Source organism: Amblyomma americanum, chromosome 2, assembly GCF_052857255.1.
Source record: "Amblyomma americanum isolate KBUSLIRL-KWMA chromosome 2, ASM5285725v1, whole genome shotgun sequence".
In the NCBI taxonomy this organism is placed as follows: Eukaryota; Metazoa; Arthropoda; class Arachnida; order Ixodida; family Ixodidae; genus Amblyomma; species Amblyomma americanum.
This window is the reverse complement of record NC_135498.1, coordinates 98032875-98039534: the sequence shown is the minus strand read 5'-3', so window position 1 is coordinate 98039534 and position 6660 is coordinate 98032875. Positions and strand designations below refer to the sequence as shown.

Below are 6660 nucleotides of genomic sequence, written 5' to 3'. Positions count from 1 at the left end.
TTTTGTGCTCTTGTTTCGTGCTTTCGTTCGGTGTTTTACAATGTTTAGATTTTTAGACGCTAAGACGACTGTTTTTTACAGGAATGATATTCAGTTTTCACTTGACGCTAGGAGCTGTATCTTCAGACTACTTCCCTCATTATTGTCATCTTTTTTCACGTGGTTTTATCTCATAGTCGTTCAATTCGTGCTCTTTTTCGCCTTCTTCAAGCGTTTCATAAATTGATAGTGTGGACTTGTCATGCCCCTTGGATGATGTTGTTATTGTTTCTGCTTGCCAGAAAAGAAGTTGGCTTCCCAAGCTCGGTGTAGATTAGATTCTGTAGTGATCAGCGTTACTTTGTTGCCAGTGTTCGCATGAATTGCCGTTTAAAATGTACAACGTTTTCGCATTTGTTGATATGGCTTGGTTGTGGTACAAAAGGCAGGCTAGGTGCAATAAACCCCAGTTGTAAGTTGGCGTCAGTCCTGTCTTTTGTGTGCATTCTGTGCCCCCGTTTCTTGCGCCATTACCAGTTTTTCTTTCAACATGAACCAACTCGCCAAAACTAGAGTTTTACCAGAGCTATATCACAGCCATTTTGTTTATCGCCATGCGTTGGCATTCTTGCTAAACACGAATGTCGGGCATTACCAGCGCAGGGCATATAACCTATGTCAAGCTGTACTTTGTTGGAAGAGCGGTACTTGACAGCCTTAATGTCGACGAAATACTGTGGTGCCATTTTCAACAAATTTTCGAAACTTAGCAAGTATATCTGGTGCTGACGCAAATACACAGCTGCTGTTATTCTATAGGTCCGGCGGTTTGTCCAATAATGTAAACAAGGATATCCTTTTGAATGACAACTCGTCAGTTGAAAACGTCCGGCTGTGAAATCTTTGAGCCAGTTGCTTCAGTGCCTTTCGGAAACTTAATAACTGCGAGCAGGAAAGCCTTCAAAGCTTGTCACATTCTACGTGTTGAATGAGAAGGAAAAAATCATGAAGAAAGTTTTGTTGTTTAGCTCTCAACGCCAATTTTGGTTTTTATTACTTGCGTTTTGTCGGCGCCCTTAACGATGTATAAAATGACAAGAATATCGTTCAAACGCACAATTCAGTAGATTTTAAAGTAAGCGCCATTCCCGCTCATACAGTCGACTATGAAAGCCTTACACCTTCTATTAGTGCTTAGCATGGCGACGGCTGCTATGTAAGTAGACCAACTCTTTTATATCGTTTATATATGTCTACGCACATTTGCTTGCGCCAGTGGCGTTGAATATTTGTTATGAACTCGTCCTTATCTGCTGCTGTCTGAAAAATTTCGCATGTCCAAAATGAAGGACGGCGGAGGGCATAACGAAGGCTTGATCATGAGTCATGTGGCATGTGATACGATGCAGCTTCAAATCGTAATTTGTTCAGTTGGTCCTTGCGCGGCAGAAGCGCTCTGCGCTTTCCGATTTTACAGCTCAAAAATTATTTTCTTAAGGTTTACTCTATCCAAAATCGTGCTTTAGCTGCAGTCATATTATAATAGTTGCCTTTTGTAATTTCGTTCATATTTATGTGCTACTCTTCGATATGATACTGATCTAAGTCGCAATTAACATATAGTATAAGGCGCCGCGGGCAATGAAACCTGTTTTTTGCTTTTTTAAGGCGTTAAATATCAATATCCACACGCAGTGCACAGTGCTGCCTTTTAAAGGACAAATATGACCCCACAAGACCCTTATATGTACTAAGCTTACAAATACACTCTTCATTTCATTGTGGCATTCGGACCCTCTGAACTATCAATGTCTTCAGAGACTAATGTGCAAATTTAAGTTCATTTAAAACTGAATTTTTTAGCAATGTTAGCCGCGTAAAGAAACTATTCCTAAAATACAAGCTGAATGGTTACGTTTTATTCTTTACAGGGCTGGCATCTGGCAACACGGTAAATGCCTTGCATTTGTGAGTGCACTTTTGTTTTTAAATTCGCGCTCCACGCGTACATGATTCACCCTACATAAATCAACGTCCCCACGTTTTGAGATTACGCTTTTAGCACACTGTGTTTCGCATCTGGTGGCATTAGCCTAGAAGACCCACCAAGATGTTTATAATTGGCCCTTAATGCCAGTACCAGAATTTTATCTAACTGTTGTTCAACTCAGTGCCCAGAACCTGAAGTGCCGGGTCGCTGTCCACAGGTTTACAAAGCACATTAATATCCATTGATATGGTCGTGGAGTTTAACATGTTAAATTGACATTTGGACTAACAAGAACTCTGCAGTGAAGGGTTTCAGTATAATTTGGACTATCTGAAGAACTTAACACACACTGGCAGCACAGACCTCATGGGCGACTTCATTTCGTCCCCATTAAAACGCCGTCACCGCGGCTGTAATTCAAGCCGAGTATTCCGACTGAACAGCCGAGCGCCCCAACCACTAAGCAACCCGCTGTGGGAGTATGTTTAATACCTGTTATATATCTCGAGCATGTCGGTGTACGCATTGAACTGCTGAATGCGCTTCATTGATGTATTCAGCAGTGTTATAAGTTACGGGCAGCTGTCACACCGAATCAGTATAACCTAATCGAACATGCGCTGCAACGGAGATAAACGACGTTCAAGTTTGAGTAAATCGCGCATTACAGCGGCCTCTAGGGTACGTTGTCAGTTTCGTTTCAATATATGCCGTGCTCTCGTACATTTGAGGCAATTCAATTCCCTCGTGATAGTTGACCTGCCTACGGATTAAGGGGGCCAAGATGTCCGCCGTTTAAGAAGTTTTCACCGCTTTATGAAGTCTGAAAAAGTTTGACTCGGTGCATGATATCAAGTGTACTTTGAAGGAGAAATACGTCCTAGACCTCGACATTTTCGTGTCAGGAATGTAAGCCCCGCGAAGAGTACGTTGAGCTTTGAGCGGCTGGATGCCAAAGTCGCTTTGAAATTTTTGACTAAAGTAAGGCTTCTAAATACGCGAGGAGTATAAGACATTTTCATGCCCCAAATATTAGCGAATACACGTTTTCGAATCAATATTTTGCTGCAGCTAAATTAAAGAAACACGCCACAGAATGACAATGAAATAATCTACCTGGTTTCCTGATGATTTTCATTGGCTCAATTTGGTAGCACAGCTGCTTAAGAATCCAACGTTTTGACAGTTGCTGAAAATATTTCAAACGTGCCACCACGGTGGCCCTATGGTTATGGTGGCCGGCTGTTGACCCGAAAGACGCGGATTCGAACGCAGCAGTGGCATTTCGATGCTGGCGAAATGCTAGAGACGCGTGTACTGTGCGGTAGTATTGAACATTCAAAAATCGCAGGTGTTCGAAATTCTCCGCAGGCCTATACTACTGCGTCCCAATAGCCTGAGTAATTTTGCGTAGTTCAACCACACAAAACCATGGATCAAAAATATTTTAAAGGAGGGCGTTATCTTAGAACTGGGATTTTGAGAGGTGTGGTGTTATTAATGTGGAAATGAATTTTCTGCCTACGTGTAGTAGTTTTGAGCACGCATAAAGCGGCTTCTTTTGTCTTCTCCGTCACAACCATTGTCACAGGGTGGACCGTGCGGCTCTAAGCTGCGGCTAACAACTTCAAAGCTCCTTTCGACCAGTCTGTGCAGGCCTCTGTTAGCGTTATAATTAAATACCGGGATGGGACGCGCGACCATAAGATGCTGCCAAAGGCTTCAGAATGGCTGTCGCAGTCTTCATGACTGTTTTGACAGGAGCTTTAAGTCGACATCAAATGATTAATATCATTCGGCCTTAGAGTGGGTCATCAGTGCCGCACCTATGAACGAACTATTCATGAAGAGGGTGCAAGCGCCAGTCAAAATAAAGCAACGTCTACATTGAATCCCGCTGAGTTTCGTGGCCTACATCGTGAAGCGCAATCCTGCAAGAACGACCAGGACGAAGTTGTCTTAAACTACGAGAGAGAGACAAGCGGTACAGGAAAGGCAGGGAAGTTTCGGTTAAAGCTGTGTAGTTTTCTTTTGATGCCGTATGTCTGCGCTTAGGTGGAAGCTAATTAGTAATCACTACCTTGTTGCAAACCTGCTCCACCTTGGGGGATTTCCTTAAAGTTTAGATCAAAATGGTTCTCATTTCCAGTTGTTGATCACTGCGCTCTATCCCTGCCTTATGCTAGCAGTCACGGTTAGTTCCATTGGTAGAGCGACAGCTCCGGTGAGGCAGTGGTCCCGAGTTTCTACCCCGGACCAGTACAATTGTTTCTACCACTACGAAGTTTCTGTGGAAGCTGTTAAGTTTTGCTCTGTAGCCGGATAGCTGCGTTTGTATGGAGGATTAATGAGTAATCAGCGACCTTTACAAAATTTACTCCTTAGCAGATGCCCATGAATGTTTTACCAATGCATATAATGTAACCTTAATTCCCTTTGTCGCAAATAGTGCACACGACGCTTCAAAAGTACATTTCTGCATCAGTAAGCTTCAGCAAAGCCCTTATCTGCTGAAATTTTGGGTCGTGCCTTTTTCTGTGCTCTCGCTGATTAGAGAGGCACAAGGTTCTTCGAACTACGTTGCCGCAAAAAAATTCAGTATCATGCAGCTTCGGACCATATGAATGCAATGTTATCGAGAGTTTTGTAGCAAAAGAAGACGCACCAGCCTTGCTGTTGCCGGAGTGGCACAAAAATGATTTGTGGTACGCGAGGCGAGGAGGGGACTGCATATTTGCACAAAACACGAAAACGATTGTATTTCATTTTCTATCAAAGAATTTTAACGGACTTCAAGTTTTCAGTTTTTGTAAATCATTAAAATCCACAGCGAGCCCAGAAGGTATTTTTTTACAATCAGGATCCTTGTTGCACTGAACAATGAGAGAAAAAAATATTGCAGTCGGCCATAAAGAGCCTTGAATCTAAATTATTTTGCGCCTTAAATAAACTTAACATTACCTATTATATAGAAACTGTGAAGCTTGTCTTTTTGAGTTGTTTATCCGGACATTAATGCATGTTCTTTATATTTTCAGTGCCGGCCGAATAGACCAGATATGAACAAATGCAAGGATGGATGCGCCTGCCACCCATTCGTTTTCCTTCCGAAATATATTGGCGCTTGTCTTAACTCAACACTCAGAACTCCGCTGTTTTTTCGTCAGGCAGTATCCCCGATAGCTTAATGAAAATACGCACGTAAGCCAGCTGTCAGCAGCACTTATGCAAAGGAAGAGGAACTTATAAAGCCTTCTGTCTCGTGGCAGTTCTGCCTGCAATAAAGGAAGAGAAAGCATGACGAAGTTTCTTTTCATTTGTTGAAGTTCTGAACTAATGTATAATATTACGGAGGCCAATTTAGGGCTACTTACGTCCTGTGGATGCGAAAGCATGCGTGAGGGGTGCTCGGCTGTGGCGATGGCATATTCCTCTAAAACAGTGAGAGAGAGAAAAAAACGTTTCATGCATAGAATGTCTGGGTGGGCCTTCATTCCGGGAGACCATTGGCTTTTGCCGCCGCTCTTGCCAGGTTCACCAGCGAAAGCTGGTCATCCGAATGTGATCTGGACAGCGCCGCCTCTCAGTCTTGAGATCTTGCGTTATTGATTCTTGGTATAGCTGGGTTTTTCTGCCATGCCCATACCATACAATATAAGTCAGCCACTACACCGCAGAAGGCGCTGTGCGGATCGTACTAATTTGGGAACATATAGCTGAATTTTACTGAATTTCACTTCCCGCGCGCCATTACCTCTAATAAAGTGGAAAGCGAAGCTGAACTCTTCGTGCCGTCCGAATGAAAGTTGATGACGATGCCGATATCCAAACTTGGCGTGAGACTTGCAGTGTAGCACGCGGAGTGTTGTGCTGCGGTGCAAAAAAACGACGACGGCGCTTCGAACGGTCGCTTTCAGTACCGAAGCACTACTTCATTGGCAATCATGGAAAAGCCGATGTCTGCCAAAGGCCTTTCTGATACCAGCAGAAAAAATTGGAGGATGCTTAAGCTTCGCCTTTAAGAGTGGATCCCGACAGCGTGTTGCAGCATTCCCAGTGAGTCCATGGAACGCCATCGCCCGTTCGGCGCGACGCCTTTCCCGTTAGACAAATTGCTCTGCTACGTACGGTGCAACGGATGCGCGGAGCGGCAAACCATGTAGAAGCGCTGCCAGGCGCCTTGCCGAAACGCGCGGGACTCAAGTAACAGCTGTAGTTCGTCGGCACGTCGTTCTCGATAAACCCGATGCCACGAACGCAAGCACAGCTTCCGCGCAGAACGAACAGGCACCAAGCCGCAAGCTTCGTGGTGAACGCGCTTTGGATGTGCGCTGTGTTGTTCGCCGCTCATCGCTCGATTCCTGCGTCACCGCACGGCCCCACTGCGCCCGAACGAGACAAGCGGGAGGCGCTGCTGTCGCGCGCCATATGTTGGGGGAGTGGCGTACATTGCGAGGAGGAGGAGGAGGGATTTTTCGCTCATGGCGGACGCCCACGACACCGGCTTTTCTGTGACACAAGCTCCTTAGTTAATAAACAAATGTATTGTCTCGACTGGGTTTCGAACCCGCGGCGGTGCAAAAAATTTGCAGTGGTTTAGCTCGGCTATGCCAGCATATACGTAGCAAAACCTAAGGCAAAGCTTGGTTAGTCTGGTTGTCTGGCTGGTTGTTGTGATGTGGTTCGTCACG

At 44.6% G+C, this 6660-nt stretch overlaps 1 long non-coding RNA gene across 1 annotated transcript; it reads left to right on the top strand.

Annotated features, from left to right (window-relative positions):
- The first annotated feature begins 1116 nt into the window (after nt 1–1116).
- On the top strand, nt 1117–5103 carry LOC144118851 (uncharacterized). Its single transcript, XR_013312169.1, has 3 exons — nt 1117–1195; nt 1911–1947; nt 5008–5103. It is a non-coding gene; the product is annotated as an uncharacterized LOC144118851 (long non-coding RNA).
- Nucleotides 5104–6660: the final 1557 nt, after the last annotated feature.